Raw genomic sequence first — 17,944 nt, forward strand, 5'->3', positions numbered from 1 at the left:
CAATTTATGTTTTCTTGAAAATAAATCTGTAGCCATGCTCACCAAATCCCAAACCAATGTGATCCACTTTGGCTAGATATGTGTTCAACTCATCATCCGTGAGACATATATCATCAACAAAGTAAAATGTTTCTTGATAAACATTATGTAGAATTGATGTTATTTGAGCAACAAACATTCCAAGACTGTTCTTATACCCCTTAAGGAGCTGGCAAATATGGGGGTGTCAGGCGATCTCAGAGAAGGTAGTCAAATCTCAGGTGCTATATTTTGACAGAAACCCCCCTGGAACAAGCCTTTTTTTTTTTACAGACAATATTGTTCATTAATGTCGTACAATGTGAGTTTTGAATTGCAAATGTGCATGTATGACTGTTTAAATGCCTGTAGTCTTAGACTATGAGGTAGGAGCATTCTGGTTTAGCTACCAGGAATAAAGGGTTATTCATAGGAGGGATACAGGTTCAGCTATTCCCTGGTATTCTAATTGTGAGAGAATTTCCTTCAAAGGAGCTTTTGCTTCATGTTTGATTGATTACTGTGGTTACACATGAGGGCTGGACCTTATGGATATTGGGCCTGATTTCAATTTCAGCAGATAGGTTACTCCGGTTTAATGGTAACAGATATCCCATCCGCCAAAATATTAATCCCTTTATTCCCTATAGGATTTGTATTTGAGCAGATGGGATATCTCTCACTATTGTGACGGAGTGTCCTGTCCGCCAAAATCTAAATCAGGGCCATAAAGTGATAAGTCAAATCCTTTTCACAGCCTACAGGTTTACAGTATAGTGCTGGGGTTTGTGCAAGAGCCCATTCTGCAACATACGCTTGTTTAACCTCATCAGGAACAATGATAGACAAATACAGAATTATTACATCTTCTCCTTGTGGGAGTGTTCTTACAAACTCCAGTGGCCAATTTCTTTCAACCAACAGAATGTCATAGCTAATTGTTCCATTTTCCCAGAATAATACTGTTCTGAAAGAGCATTCTCAATATGTGTGGCATATTTCGCCATAATCATTGCAACCTTTTTCTTTTTGAATTGGGGTTTTTGTTGAGGAACCTTCTCTTCCTTTTTTATGATGATGTCAGACTAGTGTTGCAAGTTATTTTTTGCTTTCATATACTTTTCTTGTCTGTGCTCTGATCATTCCACTCTCTCATACCAATTGTCAGATGAGTCCTAAAAGGAAGGAGAAGGGAGCATATCTGTATACTGATACCTATCAGGCTGTTTTAATGTATTGCAGTTATGTAATTATTATTTTTTTTGGAGGTCTCCGATTGCAAAGATCCACCCAGTGGCTTACATTTTTATTTCTTTTTTATTTGTCCCAGCAACCTTTTAGAAACCTTGGGTGCTTGTTTGGTGTTACCCTTTTCATAACTACCTTTAAGCTGTTGTGTATTTGGTTTGACTCCTAAATGATCTGGCCTATAAATGTATAGGAGTCTGCAATATTTATTTGTAATTCACTCTCTTGCTGTGTAATAGCTTCCTGTATGAGGTGTTGGCAGATTTCCAGTGCTGCTGCTTCCCTTTTAATATTACTTAAAACAATTGAGAATACCATTTCAAAGTTGTCTATTAATTGAATTCCCAAATCCAGGTCAGGGCTAGCCCTTTTTCCTTTTGAATCTGCTTTACCACTTTAAGCAAAAAAGCAGGTGATGGTGTACCTTATATTATGGTATATATTGCAAAAAGTACTTTGCCCCAAGATGCACAATCTTCCATAGGGGGAACCATCCCAGAAGCAAGCACATAGTGAGAATTCTATGTTTACACTGGTGTCCTGTATGAGGAAACACTGCTTCAAGCTGGTCCCTTTTTTGTGCAATCCAGAAAGGAATTTCCTCCCATCTGGTCAATATTTTAACCATAGAAGCATCTATAATTACAGGACTAATTGCGGGCACAGCTAATTGTGGCTGCATAGTTTGACTAGCCCTCACTGGGGCAGTTGTTGTTGTACGACTAACAAACTCTATTAGACTTCTGTATGGTCTCACTAGACCATTGTAGAGTTGCACTAACTTGGCAATATTTAATTGTTGTATATTAGGATAGGATGCATAGTTGGATAAGACTGGTCATGTAGCTCCCTCGTTGCTGAGGGGACCCAGTCTAATGTTTTCAAAAACATGTGGTAGGGTGCCTTGGAAACAATTGTGGTGTTTCTGGAATGTTAATGGTATTTCTAAATCATTATAAGTCTGTATTGGCCTGGTAAGGCAGCCCGCCATCCCGCCCGCCCGCCCAGCGGGAAAGCCCCAGCAACGAGTTGCTGGTGTGCGACGGGTGCAGTGGCACCCGTCGCAATTTTCAGTGTCTGCTAGGCAGACACTGAAAATCATTATGGGGCCCTGTTAGGGGGCCCCATGACACCCGTTCCCGCCATCCTGTTCCTGGCAGTTTTTACCGCCAGGACCAGGATGGCGGGAAGGGGGTCGGAATCCCCATGGCGGTGCTGTGAGCAGCGCCGCCATGGAGGATTCTTTGGGGCAGGGGTAAACCGGCGGGAAACCGCCTGTTGCCCTTTTCTGACCGCGGCTTTACCGCCGCGGTCAGAATTGCCCATGAAGCACCGCCAGCCTGTTGGCGGTGTTTCCGCTGCACTCTGCCCTGGCGGTTTTCAACCGCCAGGGTCAGAATGACCGCCAATGTGTTTATTGTATATTATCGGTGCACTTCCCCAGGGTGGTCAGAGGAACATTCCAAACACTGCTGCCCTGGAATAAATGCTGTGCTCAACATGCAGCTCTTGTGAATCTGATCTTCCATCTTGCGGAGAAGAATTGCCAACTTTACTTGAGAGAAGCACCCTGGCTCAGCTTTCCAGGTATGGGGGTCTCAAGCTGTCCTCTTAGATCAGGCAGAGGCAAAGGGTACACCCAATGTGCTCTCAGATTGCAGTTAGTGTGAGGTAGGGACGTATAGATCTAGGACTACCATAGTGGGGCTGTTATTTATTTTCACCATGTCAGTAACGCTGGTTACAATGCTGTGTTTCATCTCCCTAATTATTGCAGCTCATTCTCTCCAAGCAAGTATATGATTGTCTCAATAAATGTTTGAAAACATTTATTTGTATATTTCTTGCGTTTATCCTGGGCATGCATGAGTGAAACAATGAAAGGGGTAAGATCAGTTTCCGCAACTTCTATAGGAGTCAGAGTGTCATGTTCATGGTTGATGTTATCATCTGTTACCCTGGGAAGGTTAGAGCTTCAGGTGAGGCAATGTGAACTAGCTAGGAATTGAGTTGACAGCTCCTGATAGTGTAGTTGGATTTAGTCCTCTGGTCCTGAAGTTCTGCTGCCCTGATACGCTGTCCTACCTTTTAGTGGGAACTGTATAACATGGCGCCATCAATGTTTATAGGTCAGGTACTTATTTAACTAGTCTCTTGGGTAGTTCTTGTGTGCGCCCAGGTCCCCTATTAACCTTAAAATGGAGACATCTGTGGTGTTGGGAATTAAATTCCCCCCTAGCATTATAGGGGCTGTTCACGCTTGAACATTTCAGTGCATACCCCACTATAGCATGTTCCCTCACTGAATGCTATTCATTAAAATGGAAATGTAATAGATATTCCTGCTAATTGCAGACCTGCTGTTACAGCACAGTAGACATTTTATGGGCTACCTAATGGGCTAGTGGGGATGTTACCTTTGTGGTTGAGGCTCACAAAGTTTATAAAACTGAAGTATTTTATTCATGTGTCACTTTTCCTTCAGTCAATGCTAATACAAACACATTCCACATGTGAACTGACGCTGCCTTACCAGGCCAATACAGACTTATAATGATTTAGAAATCCCATTAACATTCCAGAAACACCACAATTGTTTCCAAGGCACCCTACCACATGTTTTTGAAAACATTAGACTGGGTCCCCTCAGCAACGAGGGAGCTACATGACCAGTCTTATCCAACTATGCATCCTATCCTAATATACTACAATTAAATATTGCCAAGTTAGTGCAACTCTACAATGGTCTAGTGAGACTATACAGATGTCTAATAGAGTTTGCTAGTCTTACAACAACAACTGCACCAGTGAGGGCTATTCAAACTATGCAGCCACAATTAGCTGTGCCCACAATTAGTCCTCTAATTATAGATGCTTCTATGGTTAAAATATTGACCAGATGGGAGGAAATTCCTTTCTGGATTGCACAAAAAAGGGACCAGCTTGAAGCAGTGTTTCCTCGTAGAGGACACCAGTGTAAACATAGAATTCTCACTATGTGCTTGCTTCTAGGATGGTTCCCCCTATGGAAGATTTTGCATCTTGGGGCACAGTACTTGTTGCAATATATACCATAAATATAAGGTACACCATCACCTGCTTTTTTGCTTAAAGTGCTAAAGCAGATTCAAAAGGAAAAAGGGTTAGCCCTGACCTGGATTTGGAAATTCAATTAATAGACAACTTTGAAACGGTATTCTCAATTGTTTTAAGTAATATTAAAAGGGAAGCAGCAGCGCTGGAAATCTGCCAAAACCTCATGCAGGAAGCTATTACACAGCAAGAGAGTGAATTACAAAAAATTATTGCAGACTCCTATACATTTATAGGCCAAATCATTTAGGAGTCAAACCAAATACACCACAGCTTAAAGGTAGTTCTGAAAAGGGTAACACCAAACAAGCACCCAAGGTTTCTATAAGGTTGCTGGGACAAATAAAAAAAGAAATAAAAAAGTAAGTCACTGGGTGGATCTTTGGAATCTGGGACCTCAGTAAAACATAATAATTACATAACTGCAATACATTAAAATAGCCTGATAGGTATCAGTATACAGATATGCTCCCTTCTCATTCCTTTGAGGACTCATCTGACAATTGGTATGAGAGAGTGGAATAATCAGAGCACAGACAAGAAAAGTATATGAAAGCAAAAAACAACTTGCAACACTAGTCATCATAAAAAAGGAAGAGAAAGTTCCTCAACAAAAACCCCAATACAAAAAGAAAAAGGTTGCAATGATTATGGCAAAATATGCCACACATATTGAGAATGCTCTTTCAGAACAGTATTATTCAGGGAAAATGTAACAATTAGCTATGACATTCTGTTGGTTGAAAGAAATTGGCCATTGGAGTTTGTAAGAACACTCCCACAAGGAGAAGATGTAATAATTCTGTATTTGTCTATCATTGTTCTTGATGAGGTTAAACAAGCGTATGTTGCAGAATGGGCTTTTGCACAAACCCCAGCACTATGCTGTAAACCTGTAGGCTGTGAAAAGGATTTGACTTATCACTTTATGGCCCTGATTTAGATTTTGGCGGACAGGACACTCCGTCACAATAGTGAGAGATATCCCATCTGCTCAAATACAAATCCTATAGGGAATAATGGGATTTATATTTTGGTGGATGGGATATCTGTTACCATTAAACCGGAGTAACCTATCTGCTGAAATTGAAATCAGGCCCAATATCCATAAGGTCCAGCCCACATGTGTAACCACAGTAATCAATCAAACATGAAGCAAAAGCTCCTTTGAAGGAAATTCTCTCACAATTAGAATACCAGGGAATAGCTGAACCTGTATCCCTCCTATGAATAGCCCTTTATTCCTGGTAGCTAAACCAGAATGTTCCTACCTCATAGTCTAAGACTACAGGCATTTAAACAGTCATACATGCACGTTTGCAATTCAAAACTCACATTGTACGACATTAATGAACAATATTGTCTGTAAAAAAAAAAAAAAAGGCTTTTTCCAGGGGGGTTTCTGCCAAAATATAGCACCTGAGATTTAACTACCTTCTCTGAGATCGCCTGACACCCCCATATTTGCCAGCTCCATCAGGGGTATAAGAACAGTCTTGGAATGTTTGTTGCTCAAATAACATCAATTCTACATAATGTTTATCAAGAAACATTGTACTTTGTTGATGATATATGTCTCACGGATAATGAGTTGAACACATATCTAGCCAAAGTGGATCACATTGGTTTGGGATTTGCTGAGCATGGCTACAGATTTATTTTCAAGAAAACATTAATTGCTTTTCTTAGTGTCCTATTTTTATGATATGAATTATCAAATGAGGGAAAGAGCCTAGCCCCACATTTCCTCGAGAAATGTACTTTATTACAAACAGCATTAAAATATTGCAATGCTTGCTAAGAGTCGTTCATTTCGGCGGAATATACATACCAAATTATATAAAATGCATAAAACTATTATATAATGTATTTTGTCCTGACTTTTCTAGTACACATTGGACATCAGAACATAAACAAAGTCTAAGTTTTCTACACAATGACAGGCTTGTATCAAAACATTTACACACGTGTAAACAAAACAAAGTTAGTAATCTGTATAATTCTGTGCTCCATTGGCTTTGCATCTATTACATTAAATGAGAGTGACACAGTGCCCATTGCATGTAAATCACATTTATATTGTAATGCTGAAATATATTTTGCATAAACTGAAAAAATAATGGCTGCAGTTCAGATGTCTTCTGGTTATTTTGTCGATATTAATGACTTCTCTACTGATTCTTCTCACATTTCACTATATGGTGTATGTGATTCTCTTTGTTGGTTTAAACGCACATACCTGGTCCCACCATTTTTCTATTTGTGGATTCCCATTTCATTACTTACCCCATTCTTGTGGATTTTTGACCATTTTTGCCTTGCTTATAAATGGACCTTATCTCACAGAACACTTTGCTGTAGAACTGGTGGCAGAGGTGCTAAAATCTCATTGGTCTTCCCATAAAGTGCATAGAGACTTGGCCCTTGCTAAATTGCTATTTCTTCAGTATCTAATGGAAATGTGAGGGATAAGGTCCATTATGATATTTCCTTTCCTGCAGAAGCTCTAGAAATTCCTTCTGTTATGAAAGTAGTGATAGATGGTGTAATAACCCCAGGTGTTATTTCTGATGAATGTGATGTAAAAATAGTGACATCAATGCTACCTGAGCTCAAGTACTATGCTGCATATGAAAGTGAGGATATAAACATGAATTCTACATGAATGATTTGTTACCATCACTATGCCCACCACTACTTATATAGAGCCAGTGCTCCTCAAACAGTTTTTAACTATAGACAATGGGAACATTGCCCAGCACTACTAATGGGTAGTCCAAAAACATATTCAGACAAATCTGCATACTTTTCTCGGCATAATGCCTCAGATCCTGTTTCTTATTGCTATCTATACATTAACACATTCAAAAGCAAGGACAAATCTGGTGACCCAAATAAAATCAATATATTCAAATGTGTTTGTTCCCCAACGTGTAATTAAATACTATGAATGTTGGAAAGAAACAATTGATTTAAAATCAGTTTGGGACTAAACATTGACAAGGGCAGGGGGGTGGATGCCTTATTTAAAGCCTGTTTATTTCAAATGCAGAGGATTTTCCTAAACGACACAGTGCAGTAGACTACTTGCTTTTGTCTAGCAAAAATTAAATAAATGAATGTGGCCAATATTCCCTCTATTACAAATTTTGAAAGTTTGCAACATGTTGTAGATTACACTGAAGAACAATTAAATTATATGGTACAGTATGGTAGATTTACTGCTACGCTTTAAGGTCCTAAAGGGTGGTTGTTTTGGCTAGTGAACACAAATGGTTGTCATTAACGTTTTTTAAACTCTTCTTTTAAAGTAAGCAGACCGGACCCTCGTTATGTCCAGTCCTAGCACCCAGGAGTGGTCAACACTGATGGCGTGGTATAGATCTGCCAGCAATGGTCGCAACATTCCACTTTGTCTGTGGTAAAAGAACATCTCTCTCCTATCTGATGAAATGGATTAACAGGATATCTTGTTATGTCTTATGCTGCCATGTTACAAAAGGTTTTTTTATGCCAGCTCCAAATTACATTTGGAAGTTTTCTCAAATGGAAGCTGCTGCTTGTTTAAGGATAATTGACTAATTTGAAAAAGGCATTGGCTGCTGTTGATAATGGAATAAATACATTGTCAACTCACTGTAATTTATTTAATGTATCAATATATCACCTGCAACTGATTTTATACAGAATGACGTCTTCTTTACAACATGGGCAAAGTCAGCTTCGATTTGTTATGCAGCTGAGTTGGACATTACAAGTTTTTGAATTCAAAGTGCATACCCTGAAAGCATGTGAATGCCAAAGAATAATTTTTGCCTTTCGAATTAACATAGAAACAGCAAATAATTAAGGATTTTGTCAAACATGTGGTATGTTACTCCACAGAATTCTGAAGAGTGACATAAAAACAACAAGGTTCTGCAAAGTTTCACCCATCCCTAATATTCTTCTCTCTTGTGTTCTCTCTTCCTCTCTCGCCTACTCCCTCTCTGTTTCACATGTTTTCTTTTTGTTTGTCTTTCTTTCTCCACAGTAAGCACCTACAAAAAAAATTACCTCTTTTTGGGGCCGGCTCTGAAAGTGTCAATAGGTGGCTGAAAGTCATTCACCAACAACGTGAATGTTATTGGCAATTTCAGTGCTTTTCTTCTCCGTTCCACTTTATTAAAAGAAGTAATCTTTATGGGAACCAGAGCTGCAGAATGAGTGATGGAGCCTGGAATCTTCTGTCACTTAGAAAAATAATTTAAAAATCAGAGGGCTGTAGAGGAGCGGAGAGATAGATATTTGTATCTCATCTTAATTCAAGACAAGACATTGTAAATAATGCTGCATCATTAGTGCAACAAGCTGACTACTGAAGTCTCACAGTAAAAAAGTGCTCAGAAGTCAGAATGCACACTATTCAAACAGAGGCAGAGGATGGCAAAGTGTTTGTCCAAGATCAAATGCATGACCGAGTGGGAAGCAGGTTCTGAACTCCCTTTGGGTGAGTCAAAGCCTGGTGCAGATCATAGCTCTCAACTTTAATTCCATGTTTTTGTTTCTGAGTGATTGACTGGGATTTATTTTTCACTAGGGCGTGCACACAGAGGCTGGGCTCCCTACATGGCCATGGATTAGCTGTCTGGTAATATTGCATGGAGCGCAGCGCAGAGCCTGGGGCTACCAGTAGACAAGGCCAGCAGAGCGTATGTGTACACTGGTAAACTTGGTTCCAATACAGCATTTAGCCACTAGATGAAACCGGCTCAAAAAACTACCCCTCTTAACAACTAATTGCGCTTCTGCAAACTTCCCAGAAATAATCATTCATGGACTCTATTGTATTTGGTTGGTTTCAAAAGCTTGGTTTCAGGTTCTGGTTTGACAGATTGAACAAACTAGAACCGAGTTAAAACTGTGTTTCTGATTTGTATGAGCCACAGAGGGCCGCACTGACCCTGGAAACCAAACCTGAAAGAGCAGTCACATACTAAATTCCTCCAATTCTGCTGGTGGAAGTCAAAATTCCACCTAACAGTATTTCAGTTATTTCAGAATGGAAGGTATTTGATGTTGAATGATCAAGACTGTTATGGGATGAGAGCTGGAGTCCCCTATGTGGCTTCTGTTTCTCAAATAATGACCTGATGTAGCAATGTGCTCTTTTGTCCTGTGCATGAAATTAGAGTAGCCAGCTTGTAGCCTTCTATTCTGACCTTTGATGGTAATTCTGACAAACGGAGTAGACTAAAGGCCCGATTGTTTTAGAAAGTTGTAAGGTTGTTCTCTGAAATGTAATTGTTCAACATAAATTTCCTCAATTTTGGAAGCAGCTCCCTCTTCAGGGCCACTCCTAAATGTTTTAATTCTTCCTACTTTTTGCTGGATTTGTGTTTGTTGGCCTTAGGACAATTTGTACCACTGCTAACCTGTGCTAAAGTGCTTCTGTGCCTTCCCCTAAACATGGGTTGATTGACATATACCTGATTGACCTATTCAATTTACTTGTAAGTCTCTTGTAGGGTGGTATACCATAAACCTAGGGCCTCTAAATTAAATGCTACTATTGCCTCTGCAGAACGTATTTTGCCACCCACTTAAATAACACCCTAAAACATGTCCCCGACCTGCCATTGCGGCATGAATGCACGGTATCACTGCCATGTCGACTTGATATTTAAAACCCCTTACCAAGTCTTCACTACCCTTTTTATTACACACAAGACCCCCCCTAAGGTAGGCCCTAGCTAGCCCATTAGGCAAGGTGTTGTTTTTTACTTCCAGGACATGTGAGAAGGATTGCCAACTCCACTCTAGACCAGCACCCTGGCTCAGCTTTCCAGATATGGGTGTCTCAGGCTATCCTATTAGATAGGACACAGGTAGATGGTCCACCCACTATGCTCTCTCAGATTGCAGCTAGAATTAGGTGTGAACATATAGGTCTAACATCAACATGGTTGGATTTTTTATTCTTTTTGACATGATAGTGATGCTGGTTTCAATGCTATGTTTCATCTGCCTAATTATCGCAGCTCATTCTTTCTATGAAGAAAACTATTATTTCCGTAAATGTTTGAAAATGTTTATTTGTACCTTTCTTTTGTTTATCCTGAGAATGCTTGAGTAAACAATGAATGAGATAAGATCTGTCTCTATAACTTCCTTGGGAGTCAGAGTGTCATGTTCAAGATTGCTGTAATCATCTGTTACCCTGGGAAGATTGTAGTTCAGGAGAGGCAGTGTGAGCTTGCTAGGAATTGGGTCAGTGGTTACCTATGGTGTAGATGGACTCAGTTCTGTCATCCTGAATGTCTACTGCCCTAATATGCAGTCCTATCATTTAGTGTTATTGTATAGCTCCTTGGTGATATTTTAGATACATAATTTTAGCAAACTAGGCCTGCCTTTGTGCACTTTAGCCCAGTTACATTTTATTTAGCATTGCTTCAGTTTTCTAGCAATATCCACATTTGTGGTGGTGTTTTATCTTTCACTATCTAATTGTTCTTTCACCTAGGAAAGCATTACATTCTCAGTAGGTCATTCATGTCACTTTGTGCTTTCTTCAAGGCTGAAGTCAGATAGGGTTGCCGGCAAAAGCGGTACGCTGTTTTATTATAAAAACATTCCTTTGTCCCATACACGTCAGAGGGAGATTACAGCCAGTTGACCACAACTGTATGCTGATTTCAGATTGCGTCACTAGAACTGCTTGCTTAGACTGCCAACCCTGGTTTACATGGGGACAGTGTCTCTAGACTATAGGCTTTCTTGCTCAGGTATGAGGGATGATGTCTTCCCAGGGGGAAACCTGAAGGGTGGTTTAGGGCTTATTATGCTGTGCTCTAACAGCTGAGGAGGAGAACTATTTATCACTCCTAGTGACAGTATGGAGGGACTGGTTTTGTGTTTCACTCTCCTTGTCACAATTCTGCTTCAATTGTGTGTTATCATCCCAGTTATTGCAATACATGCCATTATATCTAAGATGCAGTTACTTCAATAAATCCTTATTGAACTATATTCTGCCTCTGTTTGTCCTTGCCTGTGTGAGATTAATGTAAATGAGAGAAAGGGACGAGATCTTATTGACCACGTTTCCCCTGAGGAGTCTTTCTTGTCATGCACCCAGTTGCCACATTCATCCCTGTTCTTGGACAGTGGTGAGGCGCTGCTAGTTAGCCAGAAAACCCAGATTAGGCTGACAGGTGTCACATAGTGTGGAACTATAGTTAGTACCGACAATCCATGTGATCCTACCATCCAAATCCTGTAGCCGCATTAGGATAAAGAGAACCTACGCAACAGTGAGAACCATATAAGACCTTAGTATCATTATAAAGGGTACAATATGTAGTGAGTCCTGGGGTAAGGGAGAAAAGAGAGGCAAACTGCCCAAATAATTTGCAGCATTCCTTCTGTTGCTCCATGTTCAGGTTAGAGGAGAGATTGACACTCTGTACTGACCCAACCTGCTGCTTGGAAAAAAAAGAGGTCGGGAGAGGGCCATTCTCCTCCTCCACACCAATATCCATGACCAGGAGCATGGTTACCTTGGATATCTCGAAGTGAGGTTTGAGGCAATTGAGATGCAGAATGCTTAAGAGGATCCTGGGGGTCTTTAGGTCCACCAGGTAGGTGACGTCCCTCATGCATTCATTTGCCTCTTAGAGTCTAGACCAGCAGTCTTTCTGTGCCTGAGACTCCACTGGGTCCATCACCCTTACTTTCAATCAGGCTGAAACTCACTTAGAGTGGCCTTCTGGTAATATCAGTATTTCATGATCTTCTGGTTCATTTCTAGATTCTCTTGGCCATCTTCCAAAAAAGTTTTTTCTGGGTACAGAGTGCCAGTATATAGCTGACCACATCCAAGAGGGCTTTCCTGGAAGCTTGCTCCCAACCTTTCTTAACCAAATGGATAGGCCCTCACACAAGGTGCCTGTGCAGAAGTTCAAATGGGCTGAATACAACCCCTTTCTGTGGTACTTCCCTATAGGCAATTAACAGGCATGGCAAGAGGACATCCCACTTCCACCTGAAGGACCATGGAAAACTTATAGGTTACCTGACACTCCTTCCACATTGATTTCATGTATGCAGACATGAAGTTAGTACCCCAGTCAGATACCACCCCTGTCTTTTTGACACTTATTATGGTAATAAGACTGCAGTTTAGGGCAGAAGCACCACTGCAAGTGGGCGACTGAGTCAACCCCACACTATCTGGAAGCTATTGACCTAACTCCTAGCTAGCCCGCAGTACCTCACCCACCTGAATCAGGGTAGTAGTGATTTTTGGCAACCTGAAGTTGACACTCTGACTCAGGGAAGTCACGGTGAACAGATCACACCCCTTCTTCCTAGTTCTTCAAAGACTGACACATGCCAAGGCAAGACAAGAGATGCAAGATGGATTTCAATATATTTATTGAAGCAATTGCATCCTAGTATATAAAGCATGAGCTGTGATAATAAGGCAGATGAAACATAATACAGTGATCATCATTACAATGAATAGGAAAAAGATGAACAGCCCCACCATTGTGTAGGGTTATGGAAAGTCTAGTGGTTCCTGCCTAATATCTATGTATGAAAGCATAGTGGTAGTAACCATTCTGTCAGTCCTGATCTAAGGGATGAACCCCGACCCCATACATGAGTTAGATAGCAAGGATCTAACGGTTGCCTGGTTGGCACTCCTTTCTGGACCTGAAGGGTCAGCATCAGGATCAGCTAAGCTGGCTGCAAGATGATGTACGCCCCAGGATGGCCATAACTGGAATGCCCTATGTCCTTCTTAGGCCTGTTTTATTTTTGTAATAAACCCTACAAAGTTTATGGAAGTAGGCCTGATGTAATGATACATCTAGAAGAGAGAAACTGTTTCCTGAGACAATTAATCCAAGCTGGCATATCTTGTACCAAATGTAACATCCTTGGAGAAGGCACAGAGTGTGTGTTGTGCTAAAGGTTGTTAAAAATGTGCAACACTTAGTCTATCTTCCTACAAGAAGGCAATTAAAAATATAAAACAATGCACTAAAAACCAGGCCGTGAAACTATCTAAAACCAAAATGTCCAGCCTGGCACTTAAGGCTCATTATAACATCCACTTGGGAAATCCCTCTTGAGTGAATATCCCCATCAGTACCCTGGCCACTGTGGACATAGACACTATCTTCAGAGGAATTGCCACTGGGTACTAGGTGGCATGGTCCACCAAGACCAGAATTAACCTGGTGCTCGGGGTTGCTCTGGAGTCCAGAGGCCGAACAATGTCAATGCCCACCCTTTTGAAGGGAATGCTAACATTAGGAAATGGTTACAAAAGAGTTGTGTGCTTCAGTCCCAAATTTTTACTGGGCTGTTAGGAAGGGCATGACTTGCAGAATGCATTTGAGGCCATTCTCATCTGGGGCCAATAGAAGTGGGTGACAAGCCTTTCAAAGGTCCTGCCCTACCCATGAGGACCTGCCAGGCAAACATCATGAGCCAGTTCCAGCAGCAATGTCCTGTAGACTGGGAGACCACCAACACACAGGTCACACCGGGCTCAGGAACATAAGGCTTGCTATGCAGGAGACTAGTCTGCCAGTATATCAGGTGAGAACCAGAGAAGTTATCAGCTGCCTGGGCCTGCCGCTGTAGGCCCTCCTGAGTAGGGCTCCCATTCTGCACTTTGAAGAACCTCCTTCCTAGTGGGACCCCCTTTCTTCTAACGATTGGTCAGATCAGGTAGGTTTCCCAAGGGGGCAATGTCCTCCCCTGTAAGTCCAGGGGTCATCCTCAGGCTTAGTCTAGGAGTTTTAGGAGCTGGTTTCCCGTGCCCGTCCTCTTTTTTGCAGATACCTAGGCCATTCTTTCAGTCTCCACGTCCTCCTGACTAACCTGTAAGGCAACCCTGTGGTCACGGATGGGATCTGAACTCCCCCTATATCCAGGTGGTGTGCTCTAGGTCATTAGCAAGCAGACAATCCGCAGGCATGGATTGATTCAGAGTTACTCTTAAGGAATCTGAGACCCTCTCCCACCGAAAGGGAGCCAGAGCCACTGGACAGTGACTCTCATGGTTGTCAGCTACAAAAACCTGGTGGAATACATTAAGAAGTGTCTGCTCCAAGGTCACCAAATGACATCTGACAGTTGTCATGCTGGCTCCAGAGTCTCTCTGACCCTCCACCCTCTGCCCACTGATGGTGATACACTGCCTATACATCTTGATTTTATTAGGTATGTGAGCAATTGGCACCATCTCTGTCACTCAGGGCACTACGGTAATATCTGCTCTACTACTCCACACTATATAGGGCAATCTCCAACTGCCAGCTACAGCTAGTCATGTGACCCAGGATCAGCCTGCAGGCACCTTAGTTAGGACACAATATACCATCTTTCTAAAAGTGCCATTTTCAGAATTGGGTTCAAAAATATGACTATATCATTATAGGCTTTTAATAACAATTTGTTAAGCACAAAGCCTAACCTGTCTACCTATAACCAATTGGAAGTTACAGCTTATTAAATGTAAAAAGGTAGCCTCAATGCTATTCTATGTATTCTATGGGAGTGGTAGGCCTTGCAGTAGTGAGAAACGAGTTTAGGATTTTTTTTACAACCTCAACATGTAAAAGTTAAAAGTGCACGACTTACTATTTAAATATACAGCACCCTGCCCTCTGGGCTGTTCTGGGCCTACGCTATGAGTGACTGATATATATTAGAAAGGAAGGTTCGAGTCTAGCAAAAGGTTTATTTTGCCAGTTCAAAAGGACAGTTTAAAAACTGTACACACAAACACACACACACTGTAAAAGCAAGCTTGAGGCGGCTTTAAAGGGTTACTTAAGTGGATGCCACAATGAGTGCTGCAAGTCCACTTATAGGATTTAATTTACAGGCCATTGTTATGAGGTTCCTATTTTGGTAATAAGACTGCATGTTTAGGACAGTAGCACCACCAAGAGTGAGCACCTGAGTGCAACCCTTGTTGCTTGGTAGCTGCCAGCCTAACTCCTGGCTAGCTTGCAGTGCTTCACTCAGACCTCCAAACCTTTTGCAGTGAAAGGTGATTTGTGGCAACCTGACACTCTGACTCCTCAGGGACATCGTGAATACAGATCATATCCTTTTCACTCATTTACTCATGAATGCCAAGGCAAGACACAACATGCAAGCTGGATTTCAGTGCATTTATTGAAGTAATTGCATTCTAGTGTAAAAAACTTGTGTTGCTGTATTAAGGTAGATGAAGCAGGTCAAGGTAACCAACATTACAGCCAAAGTGAAGAAGATGAACAATCCCACCACACTGTGTGATTCTAGATGTTCTAGGGGTTCTTAGCAAAGCCCTATGCTTAGACCTGAGAGCATAGCGGTTGTAGCCCTTGAGCTAGCCCCATACCTGAACTGAATAGCAGAGGTCTGCCTGGTATATGGATGGCAATGCTCTCAGGAAGCTGAAAGTCAGTGCAAGGGTCAGCAAAGCTGTCTGTCGTGTGATACGCACCCCAGGTGGTCATGACCGGAAAGCCCTCTGCCCTCCTTGGGCCTATGTGTAGTTTATAAAATGACCCATGCATCATTCGGAGAGTAGCTCTGATTTAATGTTGTGTCTCGGAGATAGAGGTTGGCTCCTGGGATGGCAACACAAGTTAACATTTCATGTACTGTGCATGGCAGTCTTGGACAAAGGTACAGATTACAGGTTGTACAACACCTGACTAAACGTGCAGCATGAACCTTGCCTTCCTAAAAGAAGCAGCTGATTGAAGGCTAAAGGCAAAAAGTTAGCAGAAATTCAAGCCATGGATGGTCTAGTGGTTGGAAACTGCAAATTCAAACTTGATGTGCATTTGTATCCCATTTTGATATCTTGCTGGACTGTTTAGCCTTAAGTGGGGCTAAGCTGCACTTAAGGGTGGATTTTGCCAATATTTATAAAACAATGAAAGCACTGCAAATTTTCAAGTAAACCCTCCTGTCCTATCTATGAATGTCCAATTATATTACAGCTCATGTCCCAAGGCACAACCAATCCTTGCAGGGTCACATTGGCACTAAGCTACCTGCCTGTTGCTGGGCTGTGGGCAACATTATTCTCACATTTGAGACTCAGGTAGTAAGACTCAACCACAGTAAAGATTCAAAATAAAATGAGTAGTCATAAGTAAGATCTCCTTGTGGACTAAGTGGGCAGAATCCATTTTCTACAATCGCTCCTAGGCCAGAGGTCCAAAGCAGGCTGTTTGCACCCTTTGATTGAAAAAATATCAACATTTCCTGCCACCCACCCTCCCTGTCCCTTGGTTGTTGTTCCAAGATTGAAGTAACAATGGTGCCCTAATTGTGTCTTAGGCCTTAGTGTTAGCAAGAATAAGGTGCCCCATCTTCCCTTTTGGATAACAAGACTGACATAATTTGGGTTCATTTGGTCCCTCATGGCATTTGGTCCCTCATGTGGTCCACATGTGACTGCTTCTCTAATTGTAGTTTTTCGCACTGGGAAAGCGACTGTTTCTTTTGGACTTTGTTTAAAGAATTAATGAGTCACTCTTTGCAACCTCTTCCCTAGGCTATCTTTCAGGGCCTCATTCTATCTATGCTCTAGGCCATTGGTTCCCAACCTGTGGTTTTGGGACCCCTGGGGGTCTTCAAATTCTCCTCTGGGGGGTCCACAATTATAGGAAAGAAAGGGGTTAAACACCCAAGGATTTCAACCCAGTAGAATGGGAAAAATTCAGCAGACAGTTGGACCTTCAGGATGGGAAACCCCTTGCCCATCCAATCAAAATCATGAGAGAAGTTCAAGGTCAGACTGATCAGTATAATTACATCCAAGGATAATTCCAATCTCAAGTATTTGTTTGACTCATTAAAAATTGTTGAACTCTCTTTTATTCATCATAAGTATGGGTTATAATTATCCCCACATTTTCATGATACAAAACAGCCACACATGTTTTGCCCCCTGCAGCATGCAAGTCAGGGGCTTATTCAAGGCTGAGCGTACGATATAAAAAATAATAAACACAACAGACAAACACATTGGTAAAGCAAAAAAAAGAAAAGATAACAAAAAGAAAGAAAAAAGAAAGGACAAAAGGAAAAGACCAAGGAAACATTATAAAACAGTCAGTGAATCCCTAAAAGGATTAAATAATTCCAAAGGAGGAAGGTACTGTCACATTAAACAAATCAGAATCAGCGACCATTATTTATACAATGGCCCACAGCAAAACCAAACATGTCATATTGTGTAATATTGTATCAATAAAATAACATTGGCATAGAAAACACGATCAGTTCACATATTCAAAAATCATGAGCAGTTGTATAATTGTTAATAGTTTGTTTAGGCACACCACATCAATATGAATAGAATATATTGCTAACAATCATAGGAGGCATAATGAGTAACCATATTATGCCGCAGCATTCCCCATATATGAATAAATTAAATCAGATAATTAGATGCCAAAATAGTTATAGCTGAATAAATGCGGTTGGTTGTAAGCCCATGGTATCACCCGCTTAAGACATACGATCAGGACATCACAATTAACCAATGGCACAGGAAGAAAACTACATCTCATAA

Source organism: Pleurodeles waltl, chromosome 1_2 (genome assembly GCF_031143425.1).
Source record: "Pleurodeles waltl isolate 20211129_DDA chromosome 1_2, aPleWal1.hap1.20221129, whole genome shotgun sequence".
Lineage (NCBI taxonomy): Eukaryota > Metazoa > Chordata > Amphibia > Caudata > Salamandridae > Pleurodeles > Pleurodeles waltl.